This window comes from Podarcis bocagei (genome assembly GCF_964188305.1).
Source record: "Podarcis bocagei genome assembly, chromosome: 12".
NCBI classification, from domain to species: domain Eukaryota; kingdom Metazoa; phylum Chordata; class Lepidosauria; order Squamata; family Lacertidae; genus Podarcis; species Podarcis bocagei.
In genome coordinates, this window is record NC_138137.1 from 50469373 (window position 1) to 50482060 (window position 12688).

A 12688-nucleotide genomic window follows, 5' to 3' on the forward strand; every position below is an offset into this window, starting at 1 on the left:
CATCGTATGTGCCTTTATCAGGCTCGACAAGGCACAAAAGCATGCACTGCTAGTGAGAAGAGTGGATTATTATTATTTTAGGGACCCAAGCAGAGGGGCAGGGGGGAGGGAGGAGCTGATCAAATGCACAGTGCAGTGCCCAGGCAAGATAACTATCCAAAAAGTGCCATTTCCTCTGTTTGTTGTCTGCCCATTATTTGTATTGCTTTTCCTCCTAGTGCTTTTATCTTCATAATGCAATCTGCCCTGGGCAAAAATAAATCTCTTAGTGGAGAACAAAGGACCAGAGGAACACACGTTAAAAGCTCTATAGTCACACCGTTGACAATTATTTTTATCAATATTTTAAGAAGGGACTTTTTGCTCCTAAATGCAGAGTGTTCATTTCCTCTTTCTTCTCTTAAAAACAAAAGATTACTTCATTTCTGCTCTGCTCTTTCCAAAATCCAATTGTGAGTCTTAAATAACTTTGCACAAGTGAAAAGCTGTTTCTGTACCTTGCGAGAAATATCTCACAAAACTACAGCTCTTCTGTGGGTGCATAGTTCCATCAGCCCCCTGCTGTTTCCTGCAGCAGAGAATGAAATGGTCAAGCAGAGATCCTAAGAAGAGGGAAAGGGTTTTATAGAAGGTCCCAGGATCAACCCCTGGCTTCCCCCAGTGGGGTTGCCTCAAACCCTGTACAGCTCCTGCCAGTCAGTGTAGACAATGCTCAGATATATAGACCACTGGGCTTGACTTGGTATGAGGCAGCTTCCTGTGTCCTGTGCATCCATCCCTGTGGGTCTGTTTGAAAGGCAGCTGTCAGAGAGGCAGCTAGAGCAGGGTTTACAGGTAGCATTTCAGGTACCAGATCATGTCAGGTAGCATTTTAGGGAATGCTTTTAATATGTTTAGGGAATATGTTTAGGGAAGCTTTTAACATTTGATGAATTATTGTATTTTAGTATTTTACTGGAAGCTGCCCAGAGTGGCTGGGAAAACCTAGCCAGATGGGTGGGGTACAAATAAATTATTATTGTTGTTGCTGTTGTTGTTGTTGTCGTTGTCAAAGTGATGGGCTCTACATGATGGGGAACTCCCTAGCCAATCACAGTGGGGTTTCCTGTCAGCGCCAGTCAGCTGATCTGTGCTGAGAAGGAGCTGCGCAGGTCAAGGAATAATCAAGAGTGCACTTTAACCTACAAGTTGTGCTTTCGCAATCTTTACTTGCTCGACACCTGGTGTCAGGTGTGGAGCAGGTGAGCATGGTTTGGGGGGGGGACTGCCTTTGGACCAAATTAAGATCCCTGCTGGGATTAATTTGGTCTTAATCTGACTTTGCTTGTGGATCTCATCTAGGATGGGGAAAAGTCAGTGATCCTCACCCTGACTGGGTGCAACAGGTGATTCCTTTATAAGGTGATCCTTTTGCCTAAATGTGCGGTGAGCCACTCAGGTGCTTGTTGAACTTGATCTAATACTGAACTGTTTACCGAGCTGATCAGATGCTGTGAGGGTGCAAATCAGTTTGGGGGAGCCCTTACTCAAAATGGCCTTGAGTTCACTTGCAGAAAGATGGTCGATAAATTCATGTTAAAATAATCTGATGTTTGAATCCATGGTAGCAGAATTCATTTCATTAGCAATCAAGGGGCTAAAGGAACAAAAGCAATAATAAGTAATGAAGTTGTTTCCATTTACATTGGAATAATTGAAAAAAGAGCCTGGAACTTTGCCATTAAAGTCTGTGACAGAAAGCCAATGACAAGCTCGGATTCTAGTAAATGACAATATAAAGCTTAACTTTTATCCCTTGACTTCACTTGGCCTCTGAGCAGCAGATATTTATGTGAGGTGTGCGGGTGCAAAAATGCCATTTCACAATACAAATTGAAATAATAATTTAGACTTCAATTTAAAAAGAGAGAGGGAAGCACTATTAGACATGGGATTTATTGGCAGTACATAACCATCTCAGCATATCTGATGAAGCCTTGTCTTTTGAAGTCAGGTGTAATGGGATTTTCTGAGGGAAATGGAGCATCAATAATTATTTCAGCATGTATTGTGTGACACTTTATCATGGCATTCAAATAAAAGTCACCATGCTCTGAAAGCTATGATGGCGGCACTAAAGGCACGCACCCTTCTGCTGAAAGAACATGGAAGGGAGAGATTGTCAAGACTCCAGATTAGATTTTAAGAACACTGTTTAAAATTTAGTAGAATTTAAAGCCTACTTCCCTCTACCTAGAGATGGCCATGTGAATTTCCTTGTAAAAAGAAAAATGCAGATTAATCAGCTACATTCAATCAGGCTGTTATCAAATGGTTACAAAGGACAAATAATGTTCATGTATCTGCATCCATGGGTTCCTGATACATGAACATTAATCTTGAGTTCCATGATCACTGCAGATGGTGACAGCAGTCACAAAATTAAAAGACGCCTGCTCCTTGGGAGAAAAGCAATGACAAACCTACACAGCATCTTAAAAAACAGAGGCATCACCTTGCCGACAAAGGTCCGTATAGTTAAAGCTATGGTTTTCCCAGTAGTGATGTATGGAAGTGAGAGCTGGACCATAAAGAAGGCTGATCGCCGAAGAATTGATGCTTTTGAATTCTGGTGCTGGAGGAGACTCTTGAGAATCCCATGGACTGCAAGAAGATCAAACTTATCCATTCTGTAGGAAATCAGCCCTGAGTGCTCACTGGAAGGACAGATCCTGAAGCTGAGGCTCCAATACTTTTGCCACCTCATGAGAAGGGAAGACTCCCTGGAAAAGACCCTGATGTTGGGAAAGATGGAGGGCACAAGGAGAAGGGGACAGCAGAAGACGAGATAGTTTGGCAGTCTTCTTGAAGCTACCCCACATGAGTTTGACCAAACTGCGGGAGGCAGTGGAAGACAGGAGTGCCTGGCGTGCTCTGGTCCATGGGAGCATGAAAAGTCAGACATGACTAAATGACTAAACAACAACAACATCAGGAGCCAACACCTAGAGATTTATCAGTTTGGGTCATTTTGGTGCTACATGATAGATAGCTCAGTCAGTGGATCACGAGACACTTAATCTCAGGGTCATGCGTTTGAGCCCCACAATGGGCAAAAGATTTCTGTGTTGCCAGGGGTTGGACTAGATGACCCTTGTGGCCCCTTCCAACTCTACAATTATATATGATTCATTGCATCCGTAGCATGGATATGGGGACCCCACCCACCATGTGCATATTTGTTCTACAGCTACAGAAAGGTTGCACAACCTTCAAAGAACTAAATTAAAATTTAAAGAGCTACATTCAGATTTAAAGCTCCACGAAGCGGAATTTCTGTAGGGAAAGGGATAGCCTAGCCAGTATTTTCTAAAGGGTTTCAACTGTTCTCATATTAACTGTAAGCCCCCTTAAGAACATGCCATTTTGAAAGGGAGGATGTAAAGTGCTAAAATAAATACATAAATAAATAGCCCCTCGGGCTATTTATTGATTTATTCATCAGGGGTAGGGGAAGTCATGTTTACCTTAAAATAGGAACTTGAGCCTGTTTGACTGCAGCGCCTTGCATCAGGCAATACAGCACCTTCCTGGTTGTCAAACAGTCGTTTTCATTGAAGCTTGTATGAGTCAGCAGCATAACTCCTCCTCCTGTTTATCTGCATGATTATTTTGGAGGTTAAAATAACCTCCTACTGATTGATAGCCTCCACAGTGGTAGGCACTGTGGAGGCTATCAATCAGCAGGCAGCCATTTTGGCCTGCTGGCAGTCACTGTGGAGGGAGCTAAGGTGACTGCAATTTTCAAAAAAGGGAGGGGATAAGCATTGGCTTCAAATGCATTGGCTATGACTGTGCAAACAAAGCTCAGAGAAGTATGTGTGCATGTAGATTGATTATCATTACATAGTCGGCTCCTCAAATGACCTTTTTTATTGCTGCATTCTAAGGCAAGGGACTTAAACCTGCTGGACCTTTCTATGTTTACATAAGAATTCAGCCAGGATTTCTGTGTGACTTCATATTGTGGATTTGGACGCAATAGAATAAATAAAAACAGACTCTTCTTGAAATAAAAGTTGCCCAGTCCAAAAATATGGTTTAAAAGCTTTACTAACTGAACTCGCTTCAAAACAAACATAAAACAAATAATGGTACGTCCAGATAATTGCATAATATCATGTACTGATCCCAGCACAAGTGAAACATCTTAGAAATATGAAATAACTTCATCCAGAGCTGAAATCAAAACCCTGCTTCTCCAACACAGACTCCATTAGCTTGAGGCTGTGTTCTCCTGGAGAATCATTTGCGCATCCTTGCTTCTCTAGTGCTTCAGAACAGAAACCTAGCTGATACTCCCAAATTGGAGACTTGTAACTGAATACTTCATGTGATCTAAGTTAAACACACATCTAACAGAGATATAATCACACTAATCATGAACTTGTTAGGCACTCTGCTGTTCTAGTGTTTAGATTCAGTGCAAGTTTCCATACCATGCTTTCAGCAGTACACATACGGAGTTATTTTCCATTGCAATGTACAGTTATACTTAACACTGCAGTCTTTCATTGGTGCCTTTTTTGCGCAAGTTATACACATTTCTCACACATCGCTGTTGTTTGCATGTGTCAGAGCTGCCCGAGGTCCCAGCTCACAAAGGACCAACGCCGGTTCGTTGTTATATACAAAAGTCTTTATTGAAGTTCAGTTTCGCTTTCACAGCCGCAGCGTGCAGCTCTACGTCTGAAACTCTAGACCGCTGAAGCTCTGTCTGAATCTCCTCCCCCCAGACACCAGTTTAAGACTCTAGCCTTGCTCCACCTCTGACTTTGCTCCTCTGGTTCTCTGGCTCCTCCTCTAGTTCCGCCTGTCAGCTGGGGTCTTGCCCTTCCTAGACTCTTCTGACGCTGAGTCCCCTGAGTCTTCCCCCTGCCTCCGGCGGGCTTTAGGACCTGGTTCCCAATCCGGGTTTTCTGCTGTCCCCCTGTACATTCGAACTTGGCGCGCGCGCCCAGCCGGCAACCTTCCTCCTGACCGTTACACTGCTCCTGTCACTGCTTCCCCCTTCGGGGAGGCTAGCTGGACCTGACCTCCCCTCCGTTCCCCCACTCTCCGATAGAGGCGTGGTCAGCCCTGACTCATTTTCTCTCCCTGCTGGAGGAGACGCTGGCCCTGACACATGGGACTCTTCCCCCCCACTACGCTCTGGTGGGGAAGCTGGTCCTGATCTCCCGCTGCTGCTTTGGGAGTCCCCGCTGGCCCCTTGTTTCTGGTGCATCCCCCCTGGGACCCCCCTTGCCCTGGCCATCGGCGCCTCCTTCTGGGAATCTTCTGTTTCGCTGGAGAAGCTCATGGAATCTCTTGGGTCACTGCCATACTCCCCTACGCTGCCCTCAGATTCTTCCCCTTCGCTCTCCATTTCCTCTCTCCCCTGTGCCTCTGTTCCTGAGCCCCTGACAGCATGCCTTGGCTTGATTCTGCAGGTCTTGGAGAGGGCCCACAGCTTAGGGGCTGGGCATCTGTTTTGTCTGCCCAGGGGGGTCCCAAGGTTTAATCCCAGATCTCTAGTTAGAAGGTCTCCGAGAGCAGGTATGGGAAAGCCTTCACTCTGCTTGGGATCTTGGATAACTTCCCAAAGCCAGGGAACAGTAGAGAGCTGAATGGAACAATGATCTGATAGTATAAGGCAGCTTAATATGTTCACATTCTGCAAGAGTATTGTGTCCTTTCCTTGCAAAGTACACAATCAATCAAGTTTACACAGTGTACAATAACTTGCCTGCACACCCCTGGCTGAAGATTTAACCATATATCCCCAGCCAGAGTGAGGATCTATTGTTAGGAAGCCATCTTTCATACCCAGGAGGCAAATGAATGAAAGGAGCTGTGCGCTTTTTATTACACCTGCAGAGCCTGGAAGTGCAGCCAGGAGACAACTGTCCAGAATGTTCACGATTGCCAGTTTAAGCAGCCTTGGAGGTGTAATACGCTTTTATGCTCACCCAACTAGAAAGGATGCATTTTCTGGCACGATGGAGAAGTTTCAATGTTATTACAAGCCCTGTGAGCAAAAAAAAAAGGTGTTAAGGTTATACAGTTTCAGAATCTGAACTGATCGAGCGATACTCCAGGTATTCAGGGTTGAAATGCAAGCTGCGCCCACCTGTGTTGTCAAAGATCAAGGTATGCTTAAGCAAGCATGTTGAGATCCGTCTCCTTGTCCTTAAAGAAGCTGGCCATCGCAGAAGATACTTTAAATTAGCTGGAGATTCTGTACAAGCAAACAGCCCCCTCCCAAACTCACACACAACCCAACTCTTTTCTATGAAAAAGTTTGTTCTGTTTGGTAGTGATCAAAGTCTAAATAGAAAAACAACAAATAATCTCATGGCATGTTAGCCTAACGCATTTCTGGAGACATGGGCTTGAGTCCTCTGATCCTTGTAGTCTTATATGCTAGCATGTATGAGATGATAGATAAATAGATGATAGATAGATAGATAGATAGATAGATAGATAGATAGATAGATAGATGATTAGATAGATAGATAGATAGATAGATAGATAGATAGATGATAGATAGATAGATAGATGATAGATAGATAGATGATAGATAGATAGATAGATAGATAGATAGATAGATAGATAGATAGATAGAGATAGATAGATAGATAGATAGATAGATAGATAGATAGATAGATGATAGATAGATAGATGATAGATAGATAGATAGATAGATAGATAGATAGATAGATAGATGATAGATCAGTGTTTCCCAACCTCGAGCCTCCAGCTGTTTTTGGACTACAACTCCCATCATCCCTAGCTAGCAAGACCAGTGGTCAGGGATGATGGGAATTGTAGTTCAAAAACAGCTGGAGGCCAGTGTTTCCCAACCTCGAGCCTCCAGCTGTTTTTGGGCTACAACTCCCATCATCCCTAGCTAGCAAGACCAGTGGTCAGGGATGATGGGAATTGTAGTTCAAAAACAGCTGGAGGCCCAAGGTTGGGAAACACTGAGATAGATAGATAGATAGATGATAGATAGATAGATAGATAGATAGATAGATAGATAGATAGATAGATGATAGATAAATAGATGATAGATAGATAGAGGATAGATGATAGATGATAGATAGATAGATGATAGATAGATAGATGATAGATAGATAGATAGATAGATAGATAGATAGATAGATGATAGATGATAGGTAGATAGATAGATGATAGATAGATAGATAGATAGATAGATAGATGATAGATAGATAGATAGATGATAGATAGATAGATAGATAGATAGATAGATAGATAGATAGATAGATGATAGATAGATAATAGATGATAGATGATAGATGATAGATGATAGATGATAGATAGATATAGATAGATAGATAGATAGATAGATAGATAGATAGATAGATGATAGATGATAGATGATAGATGATAGATGATAGATGATAGATGATGATAGATAGATAGATGATAGATAGATAGATAGATGATAGATAGATATAGATAGATGATAGATAGATGTACATACATACATACATACATACAGTGTGTTTGTTGACAGTGCTCACCAGCACCTGTCCTTTTGCTGTCCATGTCGGCCATTTTGGGCAGGCACCAACAGCACTTTTCATAGTATGAGTAAAGTACTGGCACCTCTTTTTTTTTTTTTTACCAAAAAGCAGCAACACACACACATCACACAGATAACAAACAATTCTATAGGGAACTGGTGCTGTAGACACTGGTGAAGAGGTAAGGCCTCTAGCCATTTTCACTAAACACTGACCTTTCCTAAGCTGGTCAAATCAGAAGCCAGGGTGGCTTTTGTAATTCTGGGACTGTCCCTGGAAAATTGGGACACTTGGAGGGTATGCATTAAACACTTTATGCTCTAAATAAACTGAGTAGGAAAGGGGTTTTCTTAACCCGGAACTCTGGAAAAGCAAGACCCTTCAAGTGTCCCTATTTTCCAGGGACAGTCCCGGATTTACAGAATCCTGGTTTCTGAATTGATCCTGGAATGTCCCATTTTTCCTTAGGACACCCCTGTTTTCATCAAAGAAATGTTGAGGGGTATGGGCGTTATGCAACCCCCGAGCCAAGGAGATACAACCTTTGGAAGACATCTGAAGGCAGCCCTGTGTGGGGGAGGTTTTTTAATGTGTAATGTTTTATTATGTTTTTATATATGTTGGAAGCCACGCAGAGTGTCTGGGGCAAGCCAGGCAGATGCGTGGGTTATAAATAGTAAAATGATGATGATGATGATGAAATAGGACGTCCCTATTTTCACCAAAAAAATATTGGTGGGTATGGAAAAGGCTGACCACTGGAAAGCAGGAAAACTGATGATCTGCTGGAAGACTTTGCTGGAGCTGTGCACACACTGCTGATCACACTGGTCCATGTGTGGTGTAGTGTCAACAACAGATGAAGGGCTCAAGTCTAACAGGTTATGGGCCAAATGACTTCTACAAATCCTAACATGGTGGTCTTTAGAAATCGGTTCCTCTGCATTTTATCTAAATCCCTTTTTATTGATGAGAAAGTGGCACAAGGATGATATAAAAATAAGACAGTGCTAATCTATTTAATAAGTAGATAAAAGAGGCCAATTATTAGCTCCCCAAGAACCGTTCATTTCATCACTGTGGTGAGAGCAGCTGCTTTGATGTTTCTCTGGCTTGTACCTTAATTGCCAGGCTGTGAGAGAACCAATTTAGGTGGCTGAGCTCTTGTTTCCTAATGACCTTTGCAAAGATTCTTTACTCTGATTAATGTGTCCATCTTTCAAGATATTTCACTACTGTAAAAAAAAAGGAAAGGAAAGGAAAGAGGGGGAAGGAAAGATTACTGTGAAGCATGATAGTGGATATAACTCAACAGTCACCCGCTGCAGGCAAATTGGATGGAAAGATAAGCACATTCTCAAGGACCGCAAGAGGGTGTTAAAACCAAAACCGAAGATAAATGGAAGAAAACTGTGTAGCTGGGAGGTGAGTTGTCAGCAGACATAGTGCCCCTTGCCTGTGAAATAACAGAAAAACAATGGGAAAATAAGTCCAGGGGCATAAAAGATGTCTTTGAAAGGCTGGAAGGAATATTAATGTGTCATGGATTGAGTTTCTCTTCTCTATGGAACTGGTGGAAAATCTCAGGCACAGAGGCAGAAGGCAGCTCTTCAGTCCTCTTCCCAATCCATCCCCTCTCCACACTTCATGTGCTGCTTGAATGATTGTATTGAGCTGGAAATGTCCTTAAATTGTGAGATTGCCTCTTGCATCCCTTGATGGTGGAATGTGTTGTGTGTGCATGTAGAAAGCGCTTGTTGGCTGTTGCAAGACTGGAAAATAACTTGCTGCACAAAGGTAAGAGTCACACCTGTTTCTCTGCCAACTTATTGGGATTTTTGCCTCCAGCCACATCCACGCTTGACTTTGGCCCCTCCCTCCCTATCATGTGACCCCAGGAAGATTTTACCTTGAGGTAAAATGAGTTCCCTACTGACTCCCTGTTCTACACCAGTCATTTGCTCCTGGAGAGATGAGCTTAGAATTTGAACCACATAGCCAACTCCCAGAGAACAGAAATGGGTGAAAAAGGAACTGAAGAGCTGGGGCTGATGGGAGTTGCGGTTCAAAACCTCTGAATGGCCCCTAATTGCTGAAGGCTGTCCCACACTATCTGGGTGGAAAATGGCCAGGTGGCAGCAACCCTATGTGAAAGGGAAGTACCCCTTTGGCATTCCAGATTCTGTGCACTTCAGTAGCAACATATAGTATTCAGACAGGTTGTAAGAGTAACTGAACACACCTGAAAAATGGGGCATGCAAGGCCGTGTACATTTTTAGTACCAAAATTATGATGATGATAAATTATCTTGAACTTTGAAAACCACAGTACTAACTCCACAGAGAGACTGAGACGTATCTTGCAGTGGAAGGAGTAAAGAAATTCTAAGCTAAAAATGCTTCTCTCGGCATCTGTATGACATCTGTTCAAATCTGTGATGGTATCTTTTCTCCTATTGTGCTCTCTGTTCAAGACCAATGCTTTTAAGCAAGGGATGATATTGTACTCGTTGACTAGTGTCAATATTATCATATCTATTTCATAGAAGAGGAGCATTCAGTAGGCATGGACTCTCCTGTAGTTTTTGACAGGATTGCTTGTTCAACCAGCATAAGAAAGAGCAGAATGGGGGTGTATAATAGGCAGAGAGAGTCAAAGACTTTAATGGCATTTGAATCCTGTCTTGAAAACAACAGGGAGTTAGGAAGCCAAGAGACAGGAAGATGATCCTTACAGGAGAGGAAAGATTTCTAAGGGCAAAAGGAGCGAGCTGGTTCCAGACTGGGGATAATAATAATAATAATGGTCAGTTGAAGCTAACTTTTCACATTAAAAAAAATACCTTGGCATATGGTTTGGCCCTTAGGTGGTCTTTGAAAACCTACCAATTCAAAGAGGACCTTAATGTTTACTACTTTGCTGTTTTTAGAGTTGTTTTTATCTAATGTTTTAGAGTTTTAATTGTAGTACTGTGAATTGGATACTGTTTGTCATATTTACACAGTTTTAATTAGTAGATTGATAGTGTTTTATAGGTATTCATATTTTATGAAAAGCAGGACATATACTGAAAGCAAAACATAATACAAATTGAAATAATGATAATAATGATTATGATGATAAAAAGGCATACATGTACAATTGGAGAGACTGGATATCTTTTTTTTTTTAATATTCAGAGTGCTATCAAAAAGTTTGAAGTGTCACAGGGGCATTTGCCCAAAGCTTAAGTTCTGTTAGCTTAACTTTCAAGCTGAAGCCAACGCTCGGATAAACTTTTAATGACTGAACAGATTCAAATTCAAATGCTGCTATCATTAAAAACCAATAATCTAACAAACTAACATTACACTGCAAATTTGTGACAGCTGGTCATTAGGTATTTAATTACTGTTCATTGAATTAGTGCATCCAGTTCCTAGTGAATATTAGATCTTATTAAATAATATACTTTTTTAAAAAACAACACTAAAATAAGTGTTGATCAAACAGTTCCGTCCCCTTGCAAAATATGCTTATGAACCAAACATAAGCTTTCAGGGAAATGCAAGCAACCCGTTGAAAAAATGTTAGCTTTGAAAAGAAAGGGGGTATGTAAAAAGCCCAAGTATTTTGCACCTAAAACTATAAATGTGCTTTAGCTGCCATGGTGACAAAGTGTGCATTAGGTCAAACTGTGCATTAGATCAAGATGGCTAGGGAAGCATGAATGTAATGCCATCTTTTTAAAGGTTTTGCATATAGAAGCCTCTGGGGGTCTCTGTTCTGGATCAGGACCATAGTGTGGAGAGAGGGCTTCATTCATTCCCCAATTGATACCCCGACTCTGGAATTTGCTGTTTGCCCCTTTGATAAAAATATATGGACACAGAGACCCACTTAGCTTAGGCAGACATGACCTCAGGCACACCTGCTTTCTCCCACGCCTAACCAAGGTGAAGAGAGAAGGTTCTACCTTCTCTGCTTTCTCCTCTCCTCCCCCATTGCATCTGCTGCAATGAAAAACACAAAACAACCCACAACAACTTCAAGCTCTTCCATTCTGTTCAAGCTTCCCAGTGTCATTGTCAAAGAAGTGATGCACAGCCCACAATCCCCTTAGTGAAACGAAGATGGAGCAGAATATTGCATGACCTTTTGGCAACCTATAGGGTGACTGAGCCATTCAGAGTGAAGGAGCCTTAAGGAAAGCCATAAGATGTCAGGGACACGCCCAGCAGAGAGGAATCTCCAGAGGAAGAGGAATGGCTGCACCTGAGTCGCCAAGAAGTAGGCAGAGCAAGCGATTAGAGCAGAGGCGGGCCAGCAGGGGGTGAGGACGTGGCGTATATCTGGCCAGTCGAGCCAACTGACTCCGATGGCGAAGGATGAGTTGTGGAAGCTTGGACTGCTGTAAGCCTGTTATTGAAAAATAAACCTCAGCTACTTAAACTGCCGGGACGCGCGTAGCACTGTGGGTTAAACCACAGAGCCTAGGACTTGCCGATCAGAAGGTCGGCTGTTCAAATCCCCATGACGGGGTGAGCTCCTGTTGCTCAGTCCCTGTTCCTGCCCACCTAGCAGTTCGAAAGCACATCAAAGTGCAAGTAGATAAATAGATAGTGCTCCGGCAGGAAAGTAAATGGCGTTTCCATGCACTGCTCTGGTTCTCCAGAAGTGGCTTAGTCATGCTGGCCACATGACCCGGAAGCTGTACGCCGGCTCCCTCGGCCAATAAAGCAAGATGAGCACCGCAACCCCAGAGTTGGCCACGACTGGACCTAATGGTCAGGGGTCCCTTTACCTTTACCTTACTTAAACTGCCAGTGTTCCGTGTCTTGAGTAGGAGAAGCGCTAAACCTGACATAAGGTTACCCCATCTCCCCCACCTGCCTCGGAGGAGGCAGTAAAACCTGTCACCCAGGTCAGGGAGGCGTGAACTGATGGGACTAGCTCAGCCTTCTTGGGAAAGTGCTAGGTTGCTTGCCCAGTCTAAGGATTAGAACCATTTGCCATGTTAAATTGTGCCCACCCTTTCCCCTTATAACAGGATTGCAGGGTGTGTGTTGCTGTTGGATCAATGTCTGTGCTTGTGTAGCCACGGGCAGCACCTGCTGTGCCTTTGAACATCATAGAATCA